Genomic DNA, 14,867 nt, shown 5'->3' on the forward strand with positions numbered 1-14,867 from the left:
CTCTCATCTGTAAACAAGCAACCAGAGACTGAATCTGATGCCTAAATAATCTGTTGCAAATATCTGTGACATTATTCTAGCATTAAATTCAGGTCTGATCATGTCTCGCTGGAGAACCTACTAAGTAAATTCACCCTCAGATATTTTATTTCTTTCTTATTATTCTGTTTTAAATTACAAACCAGAAGAAGCTACCAGATTTGACACAAAGGTCAAAACTACTTCACAGAGTACTGCCAAATTAAACTTCTTTTCGAGCAAACTCAGAAGTAATCTTATCAGCAATTCTGGAAATCTACCCGAGATGCCCATATATATTCTGGTTCTGCTAACTTTATAAAAGTTTTGCAAATTTGCTGGTGTTAACCCAACATCAATTTACAAACACCTGTAGGGATAGTAAGCCTCTTCTTCCCACAAAATGCCAAACCCCAAGGCCACCAAGCCACTCCTAAACAGTTTCTCACAAAATGCATCTTATTTCCAGAACACTTATAAGTGTTCACCAGAACTAGCTCTATATTCCTAAGTTTAACCAGGAAAATAGATTACTATAACCATGAATCCTACTAAGAGAACTATGTCACCTGTCAAAGTGATAAATTGAGTGTTCCCTCCAAAAGATTTAATTCGGCTGTTTGAGTAATGCCATTCCTGACTTAACAATCCTGCTTTCTATTCCCTGGAAATCTGGTTTTAGATTACATTGGTATTTTTTCAATTTCTCATGCATCAAGTTAAGAAAGTTTTAAGCCTGGCAAAAAGCTATTAAGACCACTACACAAAGTATAAAGGCCATTATACAGAGCCCATGAACAAGTCAGGACTTGAGATTCAGAGTATTAATGAAAATTAAAACCAATCATAAGGAAAAAAATAAAATTAGATCCCTATATCACTTACAAAAATAAGCACCAAGTGGACAAAATATATATATATAAATAAATGTGAAATGTGAAAAACTCTAAACTTTTAAAAGAAAAATGTAAGAAAATATTTGTATGAATTCAAGGTAGAGGATTTGAAACAAGATATTTTAAGTATAAACCATAAAGGTAAAGATTGATAAACATGTCTATATGCTTTAAGAAATCAAAACAAAACTACATACTAGGAGAGTATATTTGCAATACATATAAACAAAAAATTAAAATCCAGACTCTAAATAATTTCTACAAATCAATTTTTTAAAAAGGCAAAAACTCAATTGTTTAAGTAAAAAAATAAAGATTAATTTAGTAAGTATTTATTGAACACCTACTATATGCCAGCACTGTGCTTGGCACTAGAGATACAACACTGAAAAAAGGAGACAGCCTCTCACCTTGTGGTTGGTGGGGTAAAACATACACTCAAGTAACTATATACTGTATGCCAGATGATGATAAATGCTAAAAATAGTGGTATGAGAGAATGAACAATTAAAAAAGAAACCTATCGGCTAATATACTTATAAGAAGACAATCATTTTCTCTACTAATCAGATGAATACAACTTAGAAGTAAAATATTTCATAGCCACAAGAATGGCAAAAAACCTTAAAGTTTAACAATTTCACGTGGCATTAAGATGTGTAACAACAGAAATACATACATTGAAAGTATAAACTGGTATAATCCCTTTGGAGAATAATGTGAAGATGTACACAACCCATGAACCAGCAATTTCAGTTTAGATGTAAACCCTAGAGAAATTTTCCCAAGTAAACAGAAAATACATACAAGAATATTCCTGGAAGCACTGAGTATAAACAAGAAAACAGGTAAGTAAAAAGTGGCACATTCATACAATGCATACTAATACAGTAGTAAAGAACACACATGCCATGAATGAATCCCACAAACATAAGACTAAACAGAAAAGTTACAAGAATAAACTGGTATTAAACAATTTACATGACATTTAAAAAACAGAAAAAAGCAATACTACATTTTGTTTAGGAAAGCACATATTTTTAACAGAAATCTAGAAAAATGCATAGATGTCATAAATACCAAGTCAGAAGAGAGACTGAAGGAGAAGAGAACAATCCTAGAGGACTCAACTATGGTGGTAAAGCTTTATTTATTAAACTGATCTCTTAAATACACAGGTACCAGTTGTATTATTCCTTGTACTTTTTGCATGTCTTCAGAATGCATACTTTACAAGCATAATTGAACACTGTAGTGCTAACTTCAGACTTTCTTTCTCAGTCCCTCTCCATAGGAAAAAGAAGACTGCTATAACTCTCTAAAATAGTGACAGCAAAGTACAAGCATTCGCACATACCCCCACAAGCTTCTTAGCTACACACATCTAGATTTTTGCAAACAACTTTAGAAGACTGAAATAGGACTTATAACGCAATGCTCTGAAGGTTAAATCAAAGAGAGAACATGAAAGTACACATTAGGGTAACTCCCTGGCAGTCCCGGAGTCAGGACACCAAGCTTCCACTGCAGAGGTTCCAGGTTTGATCCCCAAGACCCTGCAAGTCACGTGTGCTATCAAAAATGAATAAAATAATCCTTTCTTTAAAAAAAAAAAAAAAGTGATGTTCAGAGAGAACAGCATTGAAACAAGTATACTATCAAGGGTGAAACAGATCACCAGCCCAGGTTGGATGCACGAGACGGGTGCTCAGGGCTGGTGCACTGGGAAGACCCAGAGGGATGGGATGGAGAGGGAGGTGGGAGGGGGGATCGGGATGGGGAACACATGTAAATCCATGGCTGATTCATGTCAATGTATGGCAAAAACCACTACAATACTGTAAAGTAATTAGCTTCCAACTAATAAAAATAAATGAAAAAAAAAAACCCTCAAAAAAAAAAAAGCGTACAATGAATATAAGCAGAGCAGTTAAGAGTAAGAATTTTACAAACATGTGACCAACATGGATTAGAACCCTGACTCCACTATTGTGAAGGTTTGAACACGGTACTGATTCTCATCTAAAAAACAGATGCACTGATCTAATAAAATCAAAGGATTAAATGAATTAATGTATGCAAGTCACAGAGTATGCTGTATTCTAAAAAGGTGGTTTGAAAAATAAAAACAAAGCTGGACAGGAACAAAAAACAGCAGATAGGCTCAACAATGAGAACTTTACTTTCCCAAATTGCTTCAATAAATCAACATTCTACACTTCATTAAGGCTCTTTCCTTTTCCCCCAGTAACATGCTTACATAACCACCAACAACAACAAATTAAATCCTTAAAGATATTTCCATTTCCAGAATCACCTTCAAAAAAACTAAGCTGATACACAAGTATCTGTCCAATGCAAAACAGAGATCAGGCTAAATCCGTAGGATTTTGTTTAATCCCACATTAGGTCCATTTCACGTGCTGACTACTCAGGGAGAAGGAAAAAAAAAAAAAAAATCACACTAAATGCTATATAACTTGTATCAAGAAATACACAGTCAAGAGACTTCCCTGGCAGCCTGGTGGCTAAGATTCTTAGTGATTAAGATTCCTAACGCAAGGGGCATGGGTTCGATCCCTGGTTGCAGAACTAAGATCCCGCATGCAGCTCAGCCCCCCCCAAAAAGAAGAAAGAAAAGAAACATACTCAAGAAAAAGTTGTGAATATTTCCTAGTTTCTAGGAAACTAGATTATTCAAGAGTTACTATATGTAAAGCTGAGTTTTATACACATAATGCATCCAAAAGGTGTATCCAGGACATAAAATTTTATTTGAACAATGTTTTCCTACACACAAAGGAGTACTGGCAGGAAGATGAACACCAAAAACAAACCCCATATCCCTACAGCCTTGCAAGTGATATTTAATACAGAACAAGGAAACCAAAGATCTCCTTAGAAAGCACCTCCTACTTCTTGTTTGAAGCTTCGAAGTTCTAGGTTAGTTATCATGATAAGATCAAGTGAGAAGAGCAAGGTCAAAATTCCAGATGGAATAACACATTACTCTAATACTGTATATTACATATATATATTATGTAATATATACACACACATATGTACATATGTGTATACATATATAAAATATATGTAATACAAGTTACAGCTAACGTATACTTTTGACCAGCACATAAAATCTTAATCTCCTAAAAACCACAGCAATGCCTTAGTCGACAACCTCAAAATTAATCTTTCACTCACATTCATAGCTCATGTATGAAAAGTAATGGTCAGAGCAGGTTATTAGATTTCATCTGGAAGCCACTCTTTGAGCTAACCATGTTAGTACTTTTTTCATTAAGCTGCCTTCTCTCAGAACTTCCCCGGTGGTCTGATGCAGGGAACGCAGGTTCAGTCCCTGGTCAGGGAATTAAGAGCCCACAGGCTGTGATGCAACTAAAGCCCTGAGCCAGAACGACTGAACGTGTGCACCACAACAGAGGCCCAGCACACAATGGAGACACCACAGGCAACTAGACCCGACACGGGCAGATAAATCATTTCTGTTAAAAAATCAAAACCTGCCTTCTCTCAAAGAGACGGTATTTCAAAAGTATGTTTAAAAGATCATAAATGATATGACAAAGCACTTGCAATGGTTAAATAACACTTTATGTCATTCTTTTAATACATTTTGGATCCACTGCTTCTGAACCAAGAGTTTAACAATCTGTTGAAGAGATGGTTCACTACAATGGCTAAACTCAAATGGCATTTAAAACAATTACATTTGAGAATTTTTAGCGCTTAGTTAACACTGTCCACTCAACTGTCGAAACAGCACTAACCTAATTCCATTTGTGCCTAAACTTACATGAGACCGAATTTTCATCACTTTTACATATCCAAACCATTTAATAACCATTTAGCAATAAAAGAAATGATGGTATGTGACTATGCTAAGTTGCATAAGATAATGAATTATGCAATTTTTCATGTATTCTTTATATTAATGTCAAAATATATATACTGAAATTCCCTTGAAAGAAGGTAGGAAGGAAGGCGTATTTTCATTTTAAAGATGGAAAGATACAAAATGCTAAGCAAAGTTAATTCCTTGGCAGCCCAATGATTAGGGGCCCAGGTTCAATACCTGGTTGGGGAACTAAAATTCCACAAGTCACAAGGCAAGGCCAAAACAGAAAGAAAATTGTTTTTAAAAAGCCAGGCAAATATTATCTATTCTGAAATACATTTTCTGTCATTTTATTTGCAACAAGGCAAATGAAAAAGCCTGTGTTGGCTTGTGGATTCATGTCCATTTATTCTTGAAAATAAACTCTAGATCTAATAAGCCGGAAAAAAACAAAATGGATGTTTTCTTTTGTGGAGTGAAAGTGAAAGTCTCTCAGTCATGTCTGACTTTTTTGTGATCCCACAGATTGTAGTTCAGGTTCCTCCTTCTATAGAATTTTCCAGGCAAGAATACTGGAGTGGGATGCCATTTCCTTCTCCAGGGGATCTTCCAGACCCAAGGGACTGAACCCCAGTCTCCGGCACTGCAGGCAGACATTTTACTGTCTGAGTGAGGACTCTCCTAATTTACTGCAGAATCTTCTCCTTGGACCTTTACTCTGAGCAATACAGCAGCTGCCAAGAGTAGAAGTTTCGAGTCAGACCTAGGTTCAAATCTTCTCTCCCCCTAAATTAATCTCTTATGACTCAACTTTGTCATCTAAAAAACAAGAAACCCTTCACTTACCTTGTAAAGTAGAGGGTTAAATGAGATAATACATGTAAAGTGTTTAAAAAACCATTTAGTTTGAAAAAAAACTCCACATATGAAAGTTCTTAATATTTAGGCTGACCTTATATCCAGGTTTGCTTACGACAGTCAGTTTACACTTGCTGTTGCAGTGTATTAATAGCATCCCCTCTCTCAACAGCATCCTGGTTCAAAAAGGTAAACTATATGGTCACAGTATCAATTTGACAAAAATAAATCCAACTAAGCCCACCAGCCACAACTAGAGTCTATGCACCTCAACAAAAGATCCTGCATGATGCAACTAAGACCCAAATAAATAAAGCTAAAAAAACAAAAAAGATTTAAAAAGTTAAAAAAAAAAACATCAATCTCAATTCCAGTTGCTGATTCCTTGTTTTTAAAGTGAAGAACAGGGACTTCCCTAGTGGTCCAGTGGCTAAGACGAAAACTCCAGGCTCCCAATGCAGGGGGCTGGGGTTCCATCCCTGGTCAGAGAACTAGATGCCACATGCCAAAACTAAAAGATCCTGCATGCCACAATGAAGAGCGAAGATCCCGCATGCCGCAACTAACACCTGGCACAGACAAATCACTATTTCCTTTTTTTTAAGTGAAGAACAGAAACTTTAATAGGTATAAAAGATAGCATTCTCTCTCCATTTCTAAACAAATCCATGTGGGCTAAAAAGTAAAGAATGTTTAAGTATTATGAAATTGGTGATACATAAAAGACAGCCAAAGCCCAAAACTCTCTGCAAAATTTAAAGGGAAACAACTGCAACTACTCTGAGGCCCCATCTTATGCAGAAGTAATGCTGACAAAAACATGAAAAGACAAACTAAATCAAGGCTCTCCAACAGAACTTTCTGAGATGAGGAAAATATTCATGTCTATGCTACTCAAAAAGGCAGCCACCAAAAAAAAAAGGCAGCCACCAGTCACACTGCTGCTATTGACTACCTGAAATACGGCTACTATAAAAACTATTTAATTAACTCAAAGTTAGCTAGTCACACATGGCTACTGGCTACCGAAATGGACTGAGCACATATAGAACACAAATCACTTTTTTCCAAAAGAATTCTAAAGCTCAGTACATACTTAAAAACAAACACTGACTAAGGAGGAAAAGTTTTCGAACAGAACAAAAGTATCAGTTCTGGGCATTTTTCGACACACGGTATTATGTTAACAAATATGGTTCTCCAATCCACATCTCGTTCTACCTAGCATTCCACTGTATAAACATACTAGAATATAAGCAGTTTCCTGGTGTTTTGTTTAGGTTGCTTTTAATTTTTCACTTAACATAAATAATACTGCAATGATTATCCTCATCTTTAAGGATGTGTTCAATTATTTCCTTAAGATATATTCCTAAAAGTACAGATACATTCTGCTGTTCTCCTGAAAAGCTATACAGCAACTTACATTGCTACCAGCAATACTTCAGAAATGTCCATTTCCCCACATCCTCACCAACAATAATTGTCATATTGTTTATCAAGACAGAAACCTGAGGGAAAAAATGGTATCTCCTTGTTGATTTATTTAATCTGTACCTCTTATTTTCATGTGATTAATTCTGTCAAAATAATGTAATTTTCAAAATGGTTAGCCAATTGTTCCAGAAATTTTTATTGAATAAGTTATCCCTCCCTCACACTCTTCAAATACTAACTTCATCATATACTCAGCACTTACCATATGCTATCAGTTGAGGGCTCTGGGTGTTTCTCACTATTCTTTCAAGTTTAAGTTTTTTCCAAACAGCTAACAAGAAATCCACCTTCTATATATAATGAAGTTAATTTATTGAATCCCTCCTATATGCTCTGGCACTGGGCTAACCATCTAGCAATCACAATAACCCTTGTTGGAGGTAAATAAGAGATTTCCATTTTCATTTGAAACTGAACAGATACTGAGGGGTTAAGCAACTTGCCCCAGTCCCAGTTTAATAAATAAACAACCACAAAAGAAACTTCTAATAAGAATCAAGGACTTCCATTTATCATACATGCATCTGATAAAACTAAGGCAGCTAGGTACCAGAGATCACCTACCTCCATGAGCATGCCCTATTCAATGAACATTGCAGCCGAAAATATTCTGCTGTAAGTGGAATAGAAAATATTCCTTACCAAACTACTTTCATCCTGTATGTATCCTCCAATACTAAACCGCCTCCACAGCAAAAAAGAGAATAAGCCAACAATCAAATACATTTGCTTCCTCATTCTCTACTGCCATTCCACATGACAGTACATTCAAGTCCACTAGAATCCCCCCGCTGGTTGAATGATGAAACAAATCATGCTTGCTAAAGGTAAAAGGTCAAATGTGATAAATAAGCCCAAATGTGACAAGACAGACAAAAAAGGTCACGTGACAAATGATGCCGATACAGAAATAAAGGAAGAGAAGAGGTAGGCTAAGTTCTACATTGTGAACAAAGATAAAAGCATTCACCATCAACCAGAGAATCAACCTATCACCTTCCAATTTCCCAGGAAAACAAGAGGAATACCACAAACAATACATTTGCAATTTAAGTCCATCTGAAGTAAGGCTTTAAGCATAAGCTTTCATAATAAACCAAAGACATTTATCTCTACCTCCTCCACATCCCTTATGCTTACCTTAACTATTCAGAAATATATGGAAACTGTAACCACTAGCCTAAATAAATGGCACTGAAGTAAACTTTCTCTTTCTACATTACACATTTCTGCAATGTTGATTTTTATCAACAAGAACCTATCTGTAAGCAGAGAAAACAAAACTGAAGATGACTACCTGCCCCACTAAAGGTTTGCAGGCTGCACCTTGCTTAACTAAACCCTGGAGTAGGGGTAAGAGAGCTTCAGGGAACTTGATGGATTTTCTTTTTAACAGAGAACTAGTAAGCAGAATCCCAAAGTACAAAATATCAACTCAGCACCTCTGACTAAAATGGGGGTGGGCTATTCAGAGCATGGTCAGCTCAGCCTCCTTCTCTCATAACACCTGAGGTACCTCCCATCCAACCTATACTTGGCTAACTTTACCAAAAATTCAAGGAAAATAATCATTATCACAACCTGCTGCTGCTGCGTCGCTTCAGTCATGTACGACTCTGTGCGACCCCACAGACGGGAGCCCACCAGGCTCCCCCGTCCCTGGGATTCTCCAGGCAAGAACACTGGAGTGGGGTGCCATTTCCTTCTCCAGTGCATGAAAGTGAAAAGTGAAAGTGAAGTCGCTCAGTCGTGTCCGCCTCTTTCGCGACCCCATGGACTGCAGCCTCCCAGGCTCCTCCATCCACGGGATCTTCCAGGCAAGAGTACTGGAGTGGGGTGCCATTGCCTTCTCCTTATCACAACTTACTGATAGTTAATTCAGTTTTACAGAACAGCCTTTTCACGATGAGTTTTGAATACAAATTTTTATAAATCAACTTTACAACTCATATAGATGTACACATTTTAAGGGCGCAGTTCAGTGAGTTTTGACAAAATATACCACCACAAAATAAACACCACCCCAACTCAACAAAAGAATATTTTCATCATTCCACAAAGTATCCTTTTGCCCCTTTGCAATCTCCTCACCTATCGCCATACATATTAACATAATCTGAGTAAGCTAGAACTTGATAGTGGGAGCACTTCCAGAGACTCCCAGCCAGCCATCTATTTATTCCCATTTTAACTCATCCTCTCTCTCAATATTTACTAAGCCTCTTCTATTTAACAGAGAAAGTCTTGGCAAGGGGATTCAGCAGTGAATCAAACAAATCCCTGCTTCATTACCTGAAGAGGTGAAGATACAGTAGATGAAAAATAAACAATATAATGTTCCATAGTAATGATAAAGGTTGGACAGTGTTTGATGAGCGGAGTACTATTATTGATAGGGTCATCAAGGAAAGCTTCTATCAGAACACTTTCCAATGGGGAACATTCATACAAAGAGGCATCAAAACTGCCAAAAAGGGACTTTCTTAGTGGTCTAGTAGTTAAGACTCTGCACTTCCACTGCAGGGAGTGTGGGTTCAATCCCTGTCAGGGAACTAAGGTCCCATATCCTGCATGCTATGCAGCCACACTTTATTACATCTGAAACAAGAATTTTTTTCTATTAAAAAATTTGCCCATTCTTTTCTTTTATTGAACAACCCCATTCTGGCACCTGACCAACTTTGTGAGTTTTCATTTTTGAAGTTTTTTCTGATAGCCCATAGTCTGGGAGCCAAAGGTTTCAGTCAAGACTCTACATCCTTCAGATACAAGGGGGACCATCTTCTGGGAAGCCCTAATACAATAACAGAGTCCTGCAGTGAAGAAATCTCCAGTGTAGCTTCACAAAGCACTCTCTCTATGACTTCCTCTATCAATCCTTTATGTATCCTGCCCTTTTTATTAAAATAAAGAGAAAATTGAGTTATTAACTCTCCAAAAAACACAGATTACTGAAAGCAAAGTGACAGACTTCATAAATGCACATATTAAACACACACACACATTTTTGCCTCAAAACAGGTGCCAAAAGTCTTCTAATTGGACATTCAGCAACTTCTCTTCGCTTGGCTCTGTCTTCTGCAACAAGCCAAGCTGTGCAGTTACTGCATTCCAGATGCTAAAAAGCAAATCAGACAGAACAAAAATGAGAACACTGCACATGTGCCAGCTAAAAAGGCATGGGCAGGGGTCAGATCAACCTCTTTTGCTTTCTAAAAACCCTTGGGTTTCTTCAGTTTGTAAACAAAACAATTTAGTATTTTGGGCCCTCCCTTCCCACAGCACTGTTCCTTCTCCCTCTTCTAAAGTTAACTAAAATTTCTTTTTTTTTTTTTTAAAGAAGAAACAAGAAAAAGCACCAAGACCAAAAAAAAAAAAAAAATTTTTAATGGTGCCTGAACTATAAAAGAGGACTGCTGCAAGCAGAAACATGGGTCCGTGGCTGCCACATCTGATTTTTCAAAGCAGCCTGAATCTACATTTTTACATGAAATCTCCCTGCTTTTTAATGTTGACAACAAATTCAAATTTACAACACTGTATGAGCCAAACAAAACACATCTGCTGACTGGATTTAGTCCATGAGCCTTCAGTTTTAAATCTCTGCCATAAAAAAACAAATACGTGGTTCTTTCAGTGGTAGAGCTCTAACTTTACACCCTGTTTCCAATAACACACTATCATCTGAAAAACACACTACAAAATATACAAACATACATCTGAAATCCCTGTTAGAAGGAAACCAAGAAGAAAATGATCTCACTCTTCACACACTAAGGTGCTCCATTTCTACCACTAAAATAGGAACTGTAAACAAAACTCCATAGAAAAAGGGACCTCCCTGGCAGTCCAGTAAGTGTGCTCCCAACACAGGGAGCATGGGCTCAATCTCTGGTTAGGGAATTAAGATTCCACAGGCTGCGCAGCAGGGCTTTGCCTGGGGCTCAGTGGTAAGAATTCGCCTGCAATGCCGGAGACACAGGAGGCGTGTTCAATCCCTGGGTTAGGAAGATCCCCTGGAGGAGGGCATGGCAACCTGCTCCGGTATTCTTCCCTGGAGAATCCCATGGACAGAGCCTGACAGGCTACAGTCCATAGCGTCACAAAGAGCTGGACACGACTAAAGCAACTTAGCACACACACACCCATTCTACACAGTGCAACCAAAGACAAATAAGATTGGGGGGGAAACCAACAGAAGAAAATAGTAGGAATGAATATGGATTTCTGTGAAACTGAGTTCATTAAGTTCAGCTTCCTCAGTATGTGCATCAGCCCATTAACTCCTAGACAAAAAGAAACTAAAAGCTGATTTTTCTATGGCATGGCATTTAACTCTGATTTGAAACAAACAACAACAACAAAAAGAGTTCCTGGAGAAAGTCAATCTTTTAGAAAGGTACCCACGACTCTCAACTTTCTTGGTAAGCTGTGAGCAATTACTTTTTTATGGGTTATAAACCTGCATTACAGACTCTAGAGAACTGGTTCTTAAACCCAGACTCTAATGAATGATGGAAGGTAACACCCCTTGAGAAAATGCACTCCCTCACAAAAATTTTCAAGTCCATGAGGCCCCCTGTAGTTCATGGACCACTGACTAAGAATGTCTTTCTCTAGAGAATACTAAAAGAACATAATGAATCCCTTTGCTTCTTCCCACCAACATACTTTCTCTTTCCACTCCCCCTCTCAACTTCAGTCAACTATCACCTCCAGGTAAAATCAGTACAATAACCTCTTAACTGATGGTCCCCACAATCCAGTTTTCACACCCCGGGCAAAACTGATTTTAAAATGTAAATCAGAAGACTTCAACAGCTTCCCTAAACAATCTTAGCTCTCCAGCTCTTCTTTAACCACTCTCCTTACTGAAAAAGAGCCACAATTGGCCTCTTTTCCATTCTGAAAGCGCACTAAACTCTTCCCATCTTCTAGTTTTGGCACTTACTGTTCTCTCTACCTGGAATGCCTGCCTTGACACGCCTACTCTTACCAAAAAGAATTTCTCTGACCACCGTTAGGTCTCTTTCTTTTTTAGTGTCTATCGATTTCCCTTCATGGTTCCTCCACATCATTTTTCTCAATTTGTAACTTATTTGCTCACCTGTTTTGATTTCCCCCACTACCTTGTAGGTTCCCAAAATGCAAGACCCCTTCTGCCTCACATCCCCTTGTACTCCCAGAGCCTAGCAGAGGGGCCGGTGGATGGTAGGTTCTCAAGCACTATTTATTGTGTCAAATACTGAATCAGTCTTAGATGTTTACAAAATAAAGGTGTGAAGCAATCCACCAAAATCTAATCTTTGAGAGCACAGTATATTTTTTAATTTATTTTTAATTGGAAAATAATTACAACACTGATGGTTTGTGCAACACATCTACATGAATCAGCCATAGGTATGTGTATATCCCCTCCCTTTTGAACCTCCCTCCCACCAGAAAAAACAAGATTAACCACACTCCTTCAATCTAGGTTGTCATTTGGCCCGAGAGAAACAGGGTAACACCTCAAGATTCTTAGTGGTTAAGTTTAACTATTCTACAAAAATGAAAGAATCTTAGGTCTTATGCGCTCAGTCAGCCTCATCCCATCTCATCTCGGTGCTAATCTCAGAAATACTCCAAGCTTCCTCCCTTCAATTTTTCAATTACAATACAGGACGCTCTGTAATCCATAATTTCACTGGCTATGCCAAATTCAAAAAGTGTCTGGACTACCTATACTAGTAAAGAAATATGCTAGACAACTACTGCTGCTAACATGACTACCACCACCACCACCGCTAAAACTGGACTGTACTTAGTATGCAGACTAAAACCATCAGTCTCCAAAACCAGATATCTTTCACTGGTGCTAGATTTAAAACACAAAAAGATGGAACTGTACTGAATACAAAGTCTTTCAGTTAAAACAGTTCCTTACAGAAACTTCACCTCTTCTACAAAATACAGTCAAGCCTAAATGGCTGCAGGGGGAGAAAAAATGTTTTTTTATATTGCTAAACTGCGTACACTGCTTCACAAACTTCCCAGCAGAGAACAAACTAAACCCAATTTGTTCCACAGGTTGTTCATGGTAGCAGCCAGCTCTGGCTCTTTAGCAGGCTTCTACATAATGATACAGGCTGTCTAGATAACAGGACAGGCTACAACAGACGGTAGAGCCACTAATGAGAAAGTGGAGCGCCACCTGAAAGCGAAAAACAAAATGACATGTCTCGCCACTCTGGGCCTCCACGCTATAAATCCTAAAAGAGATGATAATGATAATAGTACTTAATACTCAGTAGGTAATAAGCTAAGCGGTTTTCATTTTACCTCACTTCATCTTCACAGTAACCCTATAAAGTGACCAGTGTTACTCTTTGCTATTTTGCAGATTAAGGAAACTGAGGCACCTGAAAGTGAAGCCACTCGACCCGAAACCAAAAGCTAGCAGAGCCAAAATTTGAACCCAGGCAGCTGGCTCCAGGTTCCTTCTGTTATCCTGCCACCAGAAGCTTCATCGTCTCTCTCCGGCTTTTCCCTCAATCCAATTAACAACCTCCTGGTAAACACTCAACTAACACGGATGGCTTCCAACTTCTGGGCACTAGTGCTACTCCCCAGTTTCTGCTGCGATACTTCATCCCTCAGACTTCAAAAGGCAAAGAGAAGGGCTAATAAAAGTCGCTTGGGAGCTAAGGGAGGCGAGGGAAATTACCTTATTTAAGCGAACACACGTCAATTACCACAGGAACGCAGGTCGACCTCACCTCCAAACCAAGAGAAATTAAAGTGGACGCATAAATGTTCCCGTGACTGATAAATGTGGACTATGCCTCCTCCGGCCACCAGGCCGAAGAGAACGGAAGAGGTACTGAGTACCAGCCACATGCGCCCTAAGAGAAGGCAGATCCAGGCCAATGGAAATGGGGGGGGGGGGGGGGCACTCAAGAGTTCCGGGAAAAAATCCAAATAGTAAGGTTCACCCCTAAAGGGGTGAGTGATTAAGCAGGGAGATGGAGAAAAGGGAGGCTTTCTTACAAGAAAGAAAAAGAGAGCTAGGAACTGCTCCGGAGAAAAGGCGGCCCTCAGCTTCGGGAGCTAGGCCGGAGCGAGGGGAAGCCCTGAAGGGCGGGGAGGGGGAGGAGCCGGAGCGAGCGGGGCCCTCTCTGAAGAGGCCGGGGGGCAGGCGCGGGGGAGCGACTCCGCGCCAGGCCTGCTGGAGACCCTGAGCCAGGGGCCACGCAGAAAAGAAAAAAGACGAAACGGCTGGAGTCAATTGAGCGGCCCTAATTCCCATCAGGGTCCCTCACTCACCTGGGCCCACCGCAGCGATCGCAGCTGCAGCCTCGCAACGGCACAACCGGCCCGAATCTCGCCCCCGCCCGACAGCGCGCCCCGCGTCCCCGCTCTCAGACGGCGGCAGCCTCGGCGTCGCCCCGCAGCCTCCAGGGAAATGTAGTCCTAGCTTCCGCCTTCCTAGCCAACTTGACAGTCTATAGAACTACGTTTCCCATAAGGCAAGGCGAACACCGGGCCCGCCGCTTTGCGTCACGCGCCAGCTTGTCGGCAGTCACGTGAGCTTCTCCGATCCATCCCCTCCCCCCGCCTGGGTGGCCTGAGGAAGAAGGAGGGAGGTGGACGGAAGGGGCGGGGGCGTTGCTGACGCCAAGGCCCCCACCATTTTGGAACCAGCCTGGAGCGAGGGCCTGAGCCCCACCCACTCCCGGCCTGCCTTAGTCGTCGAAAAG

The 14,867-nt window shown here is 39.6% G+C and overlaps 1 protein-coding gene across 3 annotated transcripts in view; it reads right to left on the minus strand.

The window, feature by feature from the left end:
* Positions 1-14,558, minus strand: part of THRAP3 (thyroid hormone receptor associated protein 3) — a 70,669-nt gene extending 56,111 nt beyond the window's left edge. For 2 of the 3 annotated variants that reach the window (XM_065916381.1, XM_065916343.1), the window contains exons 1-2: positions 14,434-14,530; positions 10,132-10,246 (exon numbers count right to left, since the gene is read on the minus strand). The gene's annotated coding sequence lies outside the window, so the exon portion shown is untranslated. Of the gene's footprint in view, positions 1-10,131; positions 10,247-14,433 lie in introns of all 3 variants that reach the window. The other variant, XM_065916352.1, reaches the window with a different exon arrangement.
* Positions 14,559-14,867: the final 309 nt, after the last annotated feature.

Source organism: Muntiacus reevesi, chromosome 1 (assembly GCF_963930625.1).
Source record: "Muntiacus reevesi chromosome 1, mMunRee1.1, whole genome shotgun sequence".
NCBI lineage: Eukaryota > Metazoa > Chordata > Mammalia > Artiodactyla > Cervidae > Muntiacus > Muntiacus reevesi.